The sequence below is a fragment of the Psammomys obesus genome, unplaced genomic scaffold (genome assembly GCF_907164565.1).
Source record: "Psammomys obesus unplaced genomic scaffold, mPsaObe1.curated_primary_1811, whole genome shotgun sequence".
Lineage (NCBI taxonomy): Eukaryota > Metazoa > Chordata > Mammalia > Rodentia > Muridae > Psammomys > Psammomys obesus.
The window spans coordinates 1482800-1498370 of NW_026596166.1; the positions used below are offsets into that span (position 1 = coordinate 1482800).

General features: G+C 46.7%; 1 pseudogene; it reads left to right on the top strand.

The window, feature by feature from the left end:
* The first annotated feature begins 2384 nt into the window (after nt 1–2384).
* On the top strand, nt 2385–4352 carry LOC129667638 (peptidyl-prolyl cis-trans isomerase A-like; annotated as a pseudogene).
* Nucleotides 4353–15571: the final 11219 nt, after the last annotated feature.

Consider the following 15571-nt stretch of genomic DNA (forward strand, 5'->3'; position numbering starts at 1 on the left):
GGGACTTGGGATACTGTCTACTGACATTTCTGGCTATCACAGTGATGGATGTGCACCTAACATGTCTGGAAGGATGGCTGCCTTCCCTGACACAGGACAACCCCATCCAACTGATGACAGGCTCAGCCTTTGACTCATAAAGCAGTCTGGATGAGCCAGTCATTTCAAGACCAAATCATCTCAACTCAGAGTCTTTAAAATATATATTTGTTAATTGTGTATGTTGGCATGTACATGCAAGAGAGAGAGAGAGAGTGTGTGTGTGTGTGTTCTCCCCTTCTATCATGTGGATTCTAGGGATCACTTAGATCATCAGACTTGGTGACAAGCTCCTTTACATGATGAAACATCTGGCCAGACCCAATCTAGTGTCTTTGAACATTAAATCTCTGGAAGGAACGACAATCGGAGAATCCAGCCTTAAAGACCACAGTTGGTTCTAGACAAAACAGGCATCCGAAAAGAGAAATCCTGCCTGACACCATCATTTGATTCAAAAGGTGAAACGAACTCCAGATTTTGCAAAAGAGTACTGAACCTGGCTCAGTTACGGAGTTGCCTTCTGCTGTGCTGGGAGTTCTAGGATGGCAAGCTACAGAAGCTGCTGGTCTTCTGTGAAATGGGTCAAGGGCCTTTGCCAGGCCGTTTCGGCTCTGTGTGGATACACAGACGGCATGTGACACTTTGGCAAAAGCAAGGATGGAAACAAGAAGCTAGCAGTGAGCGTGTTGATATGAGCGATTTCAATCTGTGCAGCTGAACAACGGAAGCGGGATGCTTCCTGGGTACGGCCTGGGTGCAAAGTTAGTGTGAGGACATGGAGGAATTCTAGCTTCATTAAACAGACCCTTCAAAGTTCCTGGGTTGTGGAGCGAGCAGAGGGAACCAGAATATGCTATCTGGGGTTTTCTTAAAGGAGAGATTCCATGAAGCAAATAACCTTCACAGAAACTTTGAATTCTGAGGGAGGGGTGTGTGTGTGTGTGTGTGTGTGTGTGTGTGTGTGTGCATGTGTGTGTGGTTGTGTGTTCATGTTTGAAACTGTGTTAATATGAGTGTTTTTTGGTTGTTTGTTTCTTGAGACGGAGTCTCTCACTGGCTTACAACTTGCCAAGTTGTGAAGAATGCCAGGATGGCCAGCCATCCATCCTCAGGAATCTATTCACCTGTCTTCACCTTCCAAGCTCTGGGATTACAAACTTGCTATACCACAATCACCTCAGGGGGGTTTTTGTTTTGTTTTGTTTTGTTTTGTTTTTTTTTAATGTAGGTTCTGGAGCTCAGTCCCCAGCTGAGTCATCTTTCCAGCCCTTCTGGGGAGATTTGAGCACAAAGCTGCAAGGCCTTTTAGAGCTTGATTTATGACTCAAGATGAACTCCTGCTAACTCCAGGGTTATTCTGCCCAGGTCGGGGTGGGAAAGGAAGAGCCGTGAATCAGAAGTTTACAGAAGATCCACTCTAGGTGAGTCAGCTACACAAAGGGAGGTGGTGGGGCCAGGTGGAGAGGAATGTTGTCCTTCTTGTGTCCTGCGAGCCCAGGAGACAGGCCTGTTTGGAGGAACCGCTATGAGATGGTCTAACTTGGGTTTTGTTTGTTTGTTTGTTTGTTTTTTCATTTGTTTGTTTTGTTTTGATTTCTAGATCCAGAGTGACCAGACGGACTTGTCCAAAACTAAACAAGCCGCCTAAAAACTTGAACTTTGGGGCTGCTGAGATAGAGCTAACTCCTGCCTCAGAGAAGTTTGCTAGTGGTGATAAATGCACACTGACCAGCACCTGATATTTATCAAAACTGGTGTAAGATACTGGGGAGATAATGAGAATATTCCGAGATCATTTACATAATACCCTGGATAGTTCGGCCTAGTAGCTGTTCACCGTGTCTGTTCCCTCCTCCCCTTTATTTATCTGTGCCAGCTGGGAACCTACTGCGTGCAGTTTCCCCACCTTTCCAAGCCTTCAGGCTCGATAGCACACAGCACTTCATAGCCTCAAAAATGGCTCTCACATAAGGACGAGGTCTAGAGGTTTGGGTTTTCACGTTTGCTTGTTAGAACTACAGGCATTCTGTGGAGCGCTTGCAAGGGATGGTGTGAGGAGCCTGGAGCTCACAGTTCCCTTCAACTAGGGTGACCTTTCTTGTATTGGTTTTATAATCTGCACTCTAAGACAGATGCAGCTTATTTGCTGAATGTTCTGGCTGCAGGGCCCTAGGACACATCAGCAAATGGATCAAAGATGGCTGCCACCCACAGCCTATCCACTAACAGGGGGGAGACCCGATGGCTGGTAAATACAGCAAGCTATTTACTACTCTGTGCGCAGTATGTCAGGAACAGAAACGTGGCCAAGGAGGGCCATGGTTGTAAGCAGGGTAGGCCGCATGGAGAAGGTAACGTTTCAGTAAAGAGACTGAGAGAGCCACACGGTATCTGGGGAAGGGGAAGGGAGCTGATGGAGAGCATGTGGGGGTGCGGTGGGATGAGCGAGCAGCCATTTGTCTACAGCCTGGTGTCTGGGCGGGAGAAGAGAAGACAGGGAAGAAGGTATTGGTGGGTGCCCTGGGCGCCCCGTGCGGGCCTGAGTAAAAAGGCAGTCACTTCAGTGTTTGGGGCAGAGGAATGAGGCCTTTGGACTCATGTCACAGAACAGAATGGGTCGCTACCAGAACCCAGGCTCCGACCTCCAGGGAAGGTTGAAGAGGCCTCACTTTTTTTATACTGTGGACTTCCCAGGTCTCCTGGCAGCCGAGGATGGTGATTTCTGCCCTGTCCCTGAGAACTGTTCCTTGATGTTACAGCGTGCTCTGAGGGCCCAGAGCCAGAGGATAAGAGGCTGAGTATGACATCCTTGTAGCACACAGATATGTTGCTGTGCTGGGAGCTGTGCGTCGTTCCTGAACACCTGAGGATGATTCTTATTCGGGAGGGAGGGGGATACTACCATCTGGAGACTTTGGGAAATTAATATTTTATTTATTAAGGTTACACATTGCAGGGGGGCAGGGGAAGGTTCCCTTAGGTTCAAATCACCTTCTGAGTCTTACTGTGTGCCAGTTATAAATCACAGCTGGGCTTCAACAATGACCAATGCACTCCCCCCAGAACATCCTATATCATATATTCCGCATCTAGTTGCCCAGGGAAGGAAGAGATACCTGAAGAGGGTCTTGGGTTGAGTTGCAATTTGGCTAGACACTGGCCAGACACAGACAGACAGACCCTCAGCCAGGTCTGGGGCTCAGGCCAGAGGACCTTTGGGGATGGGCTTCCTGGTGGGTCCAGGGCCACTGGAAAGGAGATTCCTGATGCAGATTCCTTCCTCCAGGAAGGAAGAGGGGACCTCTTTGCCTTTCCCTGTTCACTAGCATTTGTTTTTAACTCTGGAGAAAAACTTGCCACCTGGCTTTGTTTCTACCAGGCTAGTCTGATGAAGCTCAAGCAGCAGTTTTACAGCGGAGGCTCCTCAGCTTCCCCCCCCCCAGCTGAAGGCTTGCTGCCTTGCTTCTCCTCCCTCCTCACACCTCAGTGCTTCTCTCTGTTGTCCTGCAGCACGCCTCCCCTCCCCTCCCCTCCCTGCACTCCTCCCAGCCTCCAGAGAGCACTTCGCTCTCCCTCTGGGCCATGTTTCCCCCATACCCCATACCCTTTGGGCTAAATTTGAGATTTTCAGTACAATAGAGCTCTGACGGTCAGCCCCAGCTGAGAAGGAATGTCAGCGGAAAAAAAAATGAAGAGTAGGAATAATAGCACTTTAAAGCTGAGGGTTGGCTTTGCACATGCCACTGTCCCCTGTCGCCTTTTGCTGCAGCCTTGGTCTACCCCACCCGAGTTCTTCGACATTGAGGCCTACAGCCAGCCCTTGGGCCGCATCACCTTCCAGCCATTTGCAGACAAAGTTCCAAAGATGGCAGAAAACTTTTGTGCTCTGAGCACTGGAGAGAAAGGATTTGGATATAAGGGTTCCCTCTTTCACAGAATTTATCCCAGGATTCATGTGCCAGGGTGGTGACTTGACAGGCCATAATGGCACTGGCAGCAGGTCCCTCTACGGGGAGAAATTTGAGGATGAGAACTTCATCCTGAAGCACAGAGGTCCTGGCATCTTGTTCACGGCAAATGCTGGACCCAACAAAAATGGTCCCCAGTTTTTTATCTGCGGTCCCAAGACTGAGTGGCATGTGGTCTTTGGGAAGGTGAAAGAAGGCATGAACATTGTGGAATCCATGCAGTGTTTTAGGTCCAGAAATGGCAAGACCAGCAAGAAGATGACAATTTCCGACTGTGGACAGACCATTCCTTCTGTAGCTCAGGAGAGCACCCCCACCCCATTTGCTTGGGAGACCCTGTAATCTCTGTTCTCATTGAAGTTCTCTGGGTGCCATATTTTCCTCATTCCCCTCCAAGTCTAGTTGGATTGCAGAGTTAAATTTATGATTGCGAATAAAAAGTAAATAAGAAAAAAAAAGCGAAGTGTAGTTGCTCTTGCCCTCCATTCTTGTGAGAAGTGTGAGCGTTTATATCAGTGATAGCTGATGTTGAGAAACAGGCGGTAGGTTTAGAACAGAGACCCCTTTAAGCGCTTTGCCCGGAAGCAGCTGTTGACAGGGTGCATATACTTCCTTTGAGGGGTAGTATTTGTATTTCTGAAGCCGCTCATTTTTTATTTCTGTCACTCCGAGTTTACTAGACTCTTCATGATCCGCTAGTGTTTGAAATCTTCCCAATAGAGACACTTTTCCATCCAAAATCTCCAGAAATTTTGTGAGTGAAAATTTAAAACCTTAAAATTAACAGTAAATCGAAATATTGGGGGGGATTTGTTGCTTTTTGAGACAGGGTTTCATATACTCCACTCTAATCTTAACCCATAGCCTTGAACCCCTGTTATGCTAGAATTAAAGGCATTCCCTGTTATGTCCAGCCTAAAGTCTTAAAAAAAAAAAAAGTTCTGTTATTCTATTTATTTTACTTCACTGAAAGCAGTAACAATGTTTATTCTGACAAATTATTCTTTAAAAGAAAATCCTTTCTTGATTCACTCCTGACTTCTTTTAAAAACGCCAGCTCTCTGGTTTGCTAACTTCATACCTCTCTTCACCCCACTTCCTTACCATGTCCCTGCCATACCCTACTCCATATAGCAGCCAGGAAAATTCATCAAGCGAAACATGCATGGCAAATGGTAACAATAATTAAGTCTATTAATAATTAAGTCTAACAATTAAGTAAGGCTATTTGGGTGCTAATTACGCTATTTTTTTCTTTTTCTGTTTTAAATCTGTCATAGTAAATTAAAACAAGGAAGGAAAAACTTACCACCTTTTTACTTTTCCTTCCTTCCTTCCTTCCTTCCTTCCTTCCTTCCTTCCTTCCTTCCTTTCTTTCTTTCTTTCTTTCTTTCTTTCTTTCTTTCTTTCTTTCTCTCTTTCTTTAGACAGGGTCTGTATAACCCTGGCTGTCTTGGAATGCTCCCTGAGTAAACCAGGCTAACCTCGACCACACAGAGATCCACCCACGCCTGCCTCCCAAGTTCTGAGAATAAAGGCGTGTGCCACACGAGGCCCTCACCAACTTCTAGTAAGACATCCTAAGAGTCCAGTCCTAGGAAGGAAAAGGAGTCTCAGTTCTCACTCAACCCTTGTCTTCCTAGGGCTTCGCAGACCCGCACTGGGAAGTCTGTTCTCCACTTACAGGAACAGTAACAAAGCGAATGGCAGGGTGGGGTGCAGTGGGGTGGAGGGGGGGGGGTCGGAGAGTGGGTGTGTGATTCGGTGATAGAGGATTTTACTCGACTATGTGTTACCCCTGGGTCCCGTTACTGTCAAAGAGGAGCAATGGCTGTAGAACATTTCCCGTACGCATTGTTCTTTTGCCCTCACAACACTCTTGTGGGAAACACAAATGTCCTCATGTTATCAGTGAGGACACTGAAAGGGCTATGACAATAGCTGCCAACAGTGACTCTGAGTTCTGACTTTCTTAATAGGACGCTGCTTCAGGTGCTGGCATGTCTTAATTAGCTGTACCCTTCCAACAGCTCTGAGTGACACAGATAATGGCCAAGATTACTAAAGTAGTGAGGGGTAGCCTAGATTATGAATCCAGGAGGTCTGTGCCTGAATTCTTAGCCACATGTAGCCGTCCCCACACGGTCATGGGATGCATTAGCTTCACAGAAAGGAAACCTGGCTCCTCCCAGGCTGCATTCAGACCACAAACAGGCCCATTTGTCCTGCACGGTATCTTATCAGGTTTAAATTTCAAGATTTACTTAAGACTTAAGAAATAGTTTAGCTAACATTCAGTCTCTGAGCTTTCTTATAAAATTGGGTGTTTGGGTAACCTGAGGGCAGGATCCCATAAGGTGTGTGCAGGTGAGTTCTGTTCTGAGTTTCTCGAGCCACACTTGTTAAAGACTTTAAGGAAGGCCTTATTCAAGAAAGGGCAATGTAGTGAGGTTTTGCAGTAGAGAAGAGAGGCTAAACATAAGAAGAAGAGCAGGACTTTACAGCCAATGGGTGGGGTCAGTCAGTTGATGGAAAGTGAACAAGAAGAAACATGGAAGGGGGTGCATGAGATTGCTACTGAAGGCCATAGACATATTATCTCCATCGAGGCTGGGAAGTGAGAAATTTGATTATATAACCAGGATACCAAGGGTAGGACTTCCTTCCTTCCTTTATTTATTTATTTATTGAAAACGGGTTTGTCTAGGGAGAACCACAAGGGTAACAGTAAGACTGCTACCTGCAACTTAAAAAAAAAAAAAAAAAAAAAGGGAAAAAGGTAAGGTCTTATTCTGTAGTCCAGGCTAGCCTACTAGCCTAGCCCTTACAGTATAGCTCGGTCTGTTCAAACTCACACCAATCCTCCTGTCTCAGTCTCCAAAGAACTGGGGCCATTATTCTCAGCAAGGGAACTTGTAATAGACGAAATTTGGAGTATTCTTCGTAAAAACCGAGCTAATCAAACCAGGAGCAGAGTCCGACGTCAGGGCCTAGTTCCGCCTACTTCATCCTACCATCCATGGTACAGCTTTTCATTCTTCTTGCCTAGGCACCCCTGCCTCCCTTAGCACTTTTCAGATGGCCCCCGTCATGCCTTTGCATCTTAGAGGTAAGGGGAGGATAGCAGATAATAATCTGTTGAAGAGAGCGGGTAAGGGCGTCAGAGATCAAACTGCGTCCGTCACCTCAGAATTCATGTGGAAACACTAATGTCATGTGTGACTTTATTTGGAGTGGTCACCTTGAAAAGGAGATAAATAAGCTAGGAGTGTTTTCTCAGCACTTTAGGAGGCTGAGGCAGAAAGATCTGGGTGGGCCACACAATGAGTGTGAGGCTAGCCAGGGATAAACAGTGAGATCGAGTCTCAAGTAACAAAACAAAACAACCCAAAATAAAAAAAAAAAAAAAAGGAAAACAAATTGTAAGAAGAAGATAAATAAGGTAAATGGGTCAGAAGGGTTAGGGTTCTAATGGAATAGGAGTTTTGAAATGGAGGAGGCAAGAGGAACTCAGGGACAGTAGAGCATCATGGGAAGACACAAAGAGAAGGAATTTATCTGCAAACTAAACGTCTCCATCTGTCTGCAAACCATGGTCAGGGGCTTCAGGAGACCCCTGTCACCTTGGAATCCCAGTCCCCAGAGCTGAGAAAGCTCATCTCTGGTGTTTAAACCACACCGTCTGTGGCATTCTCCCATACTAGCCTGAACACACTACAGTAGAGCACTACTTTTTGTGCGTCCCCTATCCATCTTCAGTGCCTCTCTCACTTTCTCCTTTCCCTGCATAAGCAGTTCCCCAGTGTCCGAGTTCATTTGGATTAGCTACTAAGAGAAGTTGTCAGTTGTGCCAGTTTGGGCTGTGAGGATGGGAAAGGGGCTGAGATGCCACTAACGAAACATGAACTCAGATGCACACCGCCCCATCACTAAACCCTGTGTGCCCACATGGAGCAATGTGGTTTAAAGTTCACAGCACAAGTTGCCTATGAAATATGGAGACCACCAAAGCCGAGGTATTGAAGGAACACTCAGAGCTACAGGTCTTCTGAGCTGGTTGACTGGGTTGATCATGGTTGTTTTTATGTAGAGATTCGGAGTCTAGCTTAACCAGTGATGGTCAGAATAATTGCCGTAACATCCATCTTCAGGCTTCCTGTGGGTCTGACCAGGTGTACTCAGGCGTATGCTATCGATAGAAAGATAGGCGCTTGCTGATGAACCCCAAAGGGACCCAGAGACCTGGGAAAAAGCCAAGCTGGCTCCTGCTTCATCTCTGCATCAACCTCCCAGCTGTCCGATTGGAAATGACTGGGAGTTTGGACGGTGGTGCTGGCATGAGAGGCTGGACAAAGCCCAGATGGGTTCTTGGGTCCCAGAGGACAGCCAACGGCAATAGACATCAGCCTCAGACTCTAAGTGGAACGAGCAGGGATCTGGAAGTGATCCAGAAGGACTGGCTCTCCAACCCCTGAGCAGCAGGGTTAAAACCGCAGCCAGTCACTGCTGCCATCGTACTCTGCAAAGAGAATGCTACAGTTTTAGTCCGTAGATAAAAGTGTCAGTCACAGAAAGAGTCTGACTAACGGTCTGATCAGCGCTGACATCCCCAGAGCTCAGGGCAGGGCAGGGCACCTGGCTTGGTTAGGTTTACTTCTATTTCATTCATAACCTCATGGACACTCCAAAGAATAAGGAAATACTAGAATTTGAAGGCAGACTTCGGTGGACTTTCAGATACCTGATAAGGCACAGACGTTAGTACTGTGTAGTGACTGTACATGGGAAAACAAGGTTGCAATTCAACTTTTCCTCTGGTCCTTGGGTGTCTGAATTCACACAGAGAAGAACTTTCAGCAGTTGAAAGGGTTGTGAACAGACATGACTGGTCTTCCAAAATCATGAAGATGTGTGAGTAACTTCAAAGAGTTTTGGGCATTTGCGGAGAACACAATTGGCAAAAACTTTATCCAAAACGAGTCCTTCGGTTGTGTTCCAAATTTCAGTTTGAAAGCAAATTGCCTGGGTCTTTTTAGTTAAGAACCTGGCACCGGGGATCGGAGAGAATGGGGATGGAAGATCTTCCCAATTGCTCCATTACGGCTCCTCAATGGAAGCTCCTCTTTTGCTTGTGATTTTGGCGAGCTGGAAATTATTCTGAGAATTGGAAGGTGACGGGGGGAGGTAAGGAGCCTCAGGAGGGAAAAAGGATTTTCTTTAGCAGAAGGGGTTTTATTTTTCTCTCTCTTTATATTCTTATATGACTCTCAAGAGCTTTGCTACCAGTCTGAGATCTCCGTGACTGGGCATCTAAACAGGGTCCATGTTGGACCAGACGGGTTGAGAGATGGAAAAAGGGTAGAAACAGGGTGTAGGGGACAGGTCTACAGGGATGGGAGTGGGAGGAGAATGGAGAGAATGAGAGAATGGGCAGCCCTGCTGAGTCCCGTTCAAGGGCTTCTGCCTTGGTCTCTCTCAACTCCTCTGGCATAAGCAGCCTTGCTCACACCTTCTGTGGCACAGGCAGTCAGTCATGTTTTCAATTACTTCTTCAGCCCACACCACTAGGGACCAGTGATGGTGAGATACAGTAAGAGAAGCCGGAGCCAATCGAGTTCTTTCTTAGGAATGTTTACCCGCGGGGGGGGGGGGGGGGAGTCGCAGGGGAGGGGTATAGCTGAAAGGCTGAAGTATAAGAACCACATGTAACTGAAGCCCCAGGAAGTAGAACTACAGACAGCAAGTTCCCAGATGCTTCCAATCCCGGAGGTAGCACTCCTATCCTTAAGAACACATCACCTTTTACCGGAGGGAATTAATACTTGTTTTTTTCTGAATGAAAAGAACCCAACTTCTCTCAAAGAGGGCATGCATTCTCTGTAGGCGGGTTGCTTTGGGTGGAGTGGATAGGTTGGCTGTCTGAACAGACGTGGCCAACACTACAGCTGGTGGCGGTCTGGGTACTTGAAATGAGGCTTTACTTGAAGCTCTCTGTAGGAAACGTTGTGGCTTCATTTCTCTCTTTGCTCTTGGGATGTCGGAGCAATCTAAGACTATGCTTAGGTCCGGAAGAAAGGACCTCCTGGCACCTACAAAAAAAATAGTTTGGTCCTGAGACGTTCTTCTCAAGTTACTAGGCTTCAGATCCATGACTATCTTGGGGGTTGGTGGGGGAAGCCCTAAAACAATGTCTTTTTACCCAAAGGAAGCTAACGGGTGTGGCAGCCGTCTTGCTTCATCATTTTTCATCTCTGATTTCAGAGCTCAGGAAGGCTGAACTGGATAGAAAACTAAGGACAGCGCTTGTCAATACAGGCCTCATCTATTATGTCCACAGCCTCTTGGAAAGGTCCCCTGGCAAGGCTGCCATTGGGCCTTGACTGAAAACACATGGACAGAATCCACTCAGAGCAGGGATTCATTATTGGGAATAATAAGGGAAAGTTTTTGTGTCCCCCCAACCCCCACCCCTGCAGGGAGAGCTGCTTTCTGGAAGTCATAGGGCTTAGAGGGAATCTGAATCATGTCTGGTAAGAAGGGAGGAATGGAGGCACATTTCCAGAAACCTTTTCACACAAAGCAAGTTTGTCCCAGGCAGCTCAAAGTTACTGTTTTATCTTCAGAGTATCAGGAAGAGCAGGCCATGGTTCCTTTTTAGCTCCCTCTTCTTTCCCAGAGCTATTGGTAGCTAACAGCATGGAGAGAAAAGTTCTGAGTTAATTGGCCCTCCCTGGTTAGACCTCTCTTTCAAAGAGGTCGCCCTCCCTCAGCACCGCGCCACAGAGATTGTTGGCATATGCCGAGTGATCCAAGGAGGAGGTATATACAAGGAGTGGCTTTGGGAGGAAACCCACGCCAGTACACCGAAGCAGATGTTTGGGTGGTCACTGGTATATCCAGCTCTCTTCAGGGGAGTTTGCTCTTTCCTGCTCCCTTCAGGTGCGGCTACAGGAGTGCAAAGTCTGGGAGAAGTAGCATGTGTCATTTCTTGGGAAAGGGGGAGAACTTAATTGCCAGTGCTTGCTTTGTGTGTGTGTGTGTGTGTGTGTGTGTGTGTGCCTGCCTGTCCTGGGATCTGAACTTGTATTCCCTGGGAGAGAAGCAAGTGCTCTTGGCCCCTGAGCCTTCTTCTCAGCCTCTTGATGCCTCTTAAAATCCCCATTCCCCCACCAAAGTGGCAGTGTAGACAGGCACCTTGACACAGAAGTGCAGCATGGAGCCACCACACAGAGGGAGCATGTCTGGAGTCTCTCAGGCTCACACAGACTTTAAGTCCCTGGTATTTGGGCAGCAACATCAAATCCCTCCAGCTCTATACATGGCGATTTGTTGCTCTTCTTTCCTCCCAGGTCTGTATGGGCTGCTGGAAAATGTGTTTCATCTGATCACTGTCTTCAGCAGAACTCAGGGAAGCAGGCGTTACATTTCCTCTCACTCTTGACATATTCGGCTGAGCATACTGACGGGTCCTTCCTTCGGTCTGAAAAGAGACCCCTGGAGTTGAAGTGTGAGCTCTTCAGTGGAGTAAAGGCTGTCCTTCCACAGCTCTGGGAGCAGAGAGATGTCTATGAGACTGAAACCAAGCACACAACAATTGACACGAGGAGTGCCAAGACCCAAGATCAGTCCTCAGAAGCAGACACTTTGTACTTTCTGCTTTCACTTGTTTCTTCTCCATTACCTACATCCTTATTATCTGTTCCTAGAATTCTCTTTGGGCAATCTGAGGTTCTGACAGACACACTTTTGCAATCCTGGCTAGGCAATTTTGCTTTGCTCATAGCGTAAAAGACAGCATGCATAGTGTTCAGCATTTCTGGATCTATCCAAATCTTCTTCTGAATCTTCTCCAGGACTGAAGTACCCCAACAGGGGAGACAAAAGTGCTGCTCTCCACAGAAAGGTTCATATACATTGAAAAAAAAAATACTCCATAGAATGACATCATCAATAAAAAGAACAACAATACAAGCTACCCCCCATCCTGGCTACACCAGCCTGGCAGGTTCCCAGCTGTGTCTTCTCTCCCGTGCGGCTTTCCTGCATGTGTCTCTCAGTATTTTACTAGTGACAGAAATGAAGAAGGCAACGTGATTATTTTCCTCAGCTTCCGGCCACTATTCAGGGCATGGGCTCCAACCAGCAGCATTTCTTCTGTAACTATGTGGAAAATGATGGCTGGTTTCTATAGAATTATGTTTATAATTGGGCTGAGTACTTCGGTGAATTGGGCAGGAGTAAGGAAGGCTGCAGTAGCTGTGAACAGAAATATCACAAAGGCAAAGGGCCTGGGTTCAAATCCCTACTCCAGCTTTTCCATCAAGTGATTGACCTCTCTTGCCTCTGCCTCCTGTTTGAATGCTATGGCAACCCACCTCACTAGACTGTAGAAAGGATCTACCCCCATGTGTCCAGTGTGCCACACACTGTACAGTGCTTGCTGTGAGCTGTTGCAGTGCCCAGGCCTGTCTCAGCAGCACAGCATGTGGCAGAGGTCTGGGGACCCTCAGAGCAGGAGGGGACTGTGTGGGTTTGTCAACCCCTGGGCAATCCCTGTATACCCCTGTAGAGAGTTCTCAGAGCTTTCTGGGGTCAAAACCAAACAAAAACAAAAACAATAGGAGTCTCCAGGATTCACATTTTAGGTTGTGTGTGTGTGTGGGGGTGTGGGTGTCTCTCTTTTGTAATATCTCTCAGACTCTTTTGACTGATCCATTTTTATGTGCAGGGTGCTTCGCTCTTCTTTTTTAGTTTAGCCAAAGTGGAGAGGGACCCAAGTAAGAGTGGTAGACAAGAAACATTTTTCCTGAAGAGAAGATGGTCCCTCCTCACTCATCACAAGGCCCATGGCCGACACCTCTATAACAAAGCACAGCTTCACATGAGAAAGTGCTCTATAGTTATTTACTCTTTTCTTCTTTCAAACCAAAGGTACCTATTAAGTGATGCAGAACCCAGAACAATATATATATGAATGTGTGTGTGTGTGTGTGTGTGTGTGTGTGTGTGTGTGTATAAACACCAGAGGAAATGTGTCATCAGAAGAGAGACAAAAAGACATAGACATCTCTTGCCAGATCCAGGACCAACCCCCAAAGAAAGGAAGTAAGAAGGGAAGACAGAAAGACCCTCCTAAGAGCTGCCATCACTAGGGACAGGTTAGTGCAGCTATATTCTTGTGGCTCTCCAGCCTAAAGATGGCTGCCTGTATATGCAAAACTGAACTACTTGGGTGCCCTGGTAAGTGGAAAGTGAAGCCAACTACTGGGGATCTGAAAAGGCAAGTAAGGAGAAAGAGGGGGTATGGAGTAACAGCTCCCAGCTAGCTTTGGCCAGGCAGTCAATTCAAACACATGTTGTTGTCCTGTTGATACCAATTTGGGAAGCGTGGGAAGAAGTCTCTACCTTCCTCTCAACCTGCAGGCATTGCAGACAGATCTGGAAGAACCGACCTGGTAGGAATTTTTACGCTGCTGGCTTTCTGTCAGTTGTCCAAGGACGTCATCTCTAAGCTCAAGGGGAGGGTCACAGCCTCTCCGTGCTGGGTGCCAGAAATTGTAGGCAAGAAACATTGGTACTTTTTCCTTCCCCCATGGCAAGGACCATGGTGAGCCCTCTACAACAAAAGACAGATTTATGAGAGAAAAGCATATACATTTATCTAATATGTTTTATATGGCACAGAGTCCTCAGAAAGGGAGACCCAAAGAAACAGGAAAACATGCAGTTTTTTTTTTTAATCTTTTATCTTTTTAAGGAGAGTGGACAGCAGGATGATTGGAAGATAAGCAGATATGATCTAATGGCAGTAAACTAGGGGGCAGATACAGCTGGTCTGTTTGCTCATATTCTTCTCTTCATCCCTATGCCTTTGAGAGATAAGAGCATTCCTTTCCTTGGGGCCCAGGGAGGGCACCTCTAAGCTGAAGTCTTTATGACCTACTTCAGGGGAAAGCTGGCTAGGTTTTATGAGCTGCTCAGGAAAAAAAGAGAGGGGGGAGGGCATAAATCTTCCTTCTGTTGTTTCCTTATATACGGGGCTAGCGTACATCAAACCTCATCTTCATCTTCTCAAATACTCCTCCGTTGTCTTAAGTTAGCCAAATCGTGTCCTAAGAACGCACCAGAAATTTACACTTAATCAACTGCAAAATGCAGCTTCATTTGCACAAGCATTCTACGGAGAAAGCACAAGTTCTCAAAATATCTCTCACTCCGAGGAAGCACGAGGCTTCAACTGGAGTGTCCGCCAGGGCAGCTTCTTCCAGACCTATACAAATCCTCCTGGCACCCTCATACCCAGCGTGCCCACTGGCTCCTCAGGAACATGCTTCCAGCATAGCAAGACACTTTTCCCATCCCCTGCAACGCGGAGCCTCAACATTATCCACCACAAGGCTTCATTGTATTTTGTAGTACAGTTACTAGGATGAGTTTTCTTGTAATCTTATTTGTTGAGGGAAACATGGGTTCTATTACTTTATATTGTTATATGCTCAACAGTTAATTTGTTTAGCAGAGTCAGTCTTTCACCACCGTCACCTCACTTTTTGCACAGCACCCTGTTGGACACCAACAGGAGGCAGGGAATGAGACAGAATCCTTGTCATAGCTTCTGTGACATTTAAAATCTCTGAAGTGGGAGCAGGCAGAAAGTGACTCTACAGTTTGGGGTCACTAAGAACTTAGATGACAGGGTGCCAGAGGCTGGAAAGACTGCTGTTAAAAGTAATCTTATAGCATAGCACAGTGGTATATGCCTTTAATCCCAGTACTAGAAAGAAAGGATTCAGGCAGCCTGGTCTGTATAACAAGTTTCCAGCCATGTCTCAATAAAAAAAAAAAAAAAAAAATTTACATTTATTCCTCCTTTCTTTCCTTTCTCTTTCCTTCCTCTTTCTCTCTCTTTTGTGTGTACAAAGTGTATATGTGGAGGTCGGAGGACAGCTCTGGGGAGCTGGTTCTTTCCTTTCAATGTGTAGGCTCTGAGGACCAAGCTCAGGTCATCAGGCTTAGTGGCAGGTACCCTTACCAGCTGAGCCATCCTGCCAGCCCTGGGAAGAGTCCAAACTTGACTTTGAAGGGGCTTAAGCCCCCAAACATTCCACTGAACCAGCTCAATCTGATGCTTCAGCTAGGACCCTCAGGGCAGTAGAAGCCCGTGGGCCAGGCATCCTAGGGAATGGACTGAATTACCCCATGGGTCACCAATTGATTTATTTGCTAATTGAGTGGTCTACCTCTGGGCTTCAACTCTAAAGAAATCACTTCATCCTCTATTAAATACTGCAAGAATCTCACTTTGTTCTGCAAGTCTGCACACAGTACACGAGCGGAACGTGAATTTATACTTACAATAGTTACGCCACTAATGACCCTTCCAAACAACAGCAATACCATGCACGCTCAGCTTCGAGGTTGGATCTGAGCCTGTCAGTGAGTTCTGAGGCCATCGACCTCCCTCTGACACAAGAGCAGACCCCCACGTCCATGCCCGCCTCCAGCTTCCCCGAAGGTTTCATGATTTCATTTGTGAATCAGTTACTCTTTGGAGATCCCGA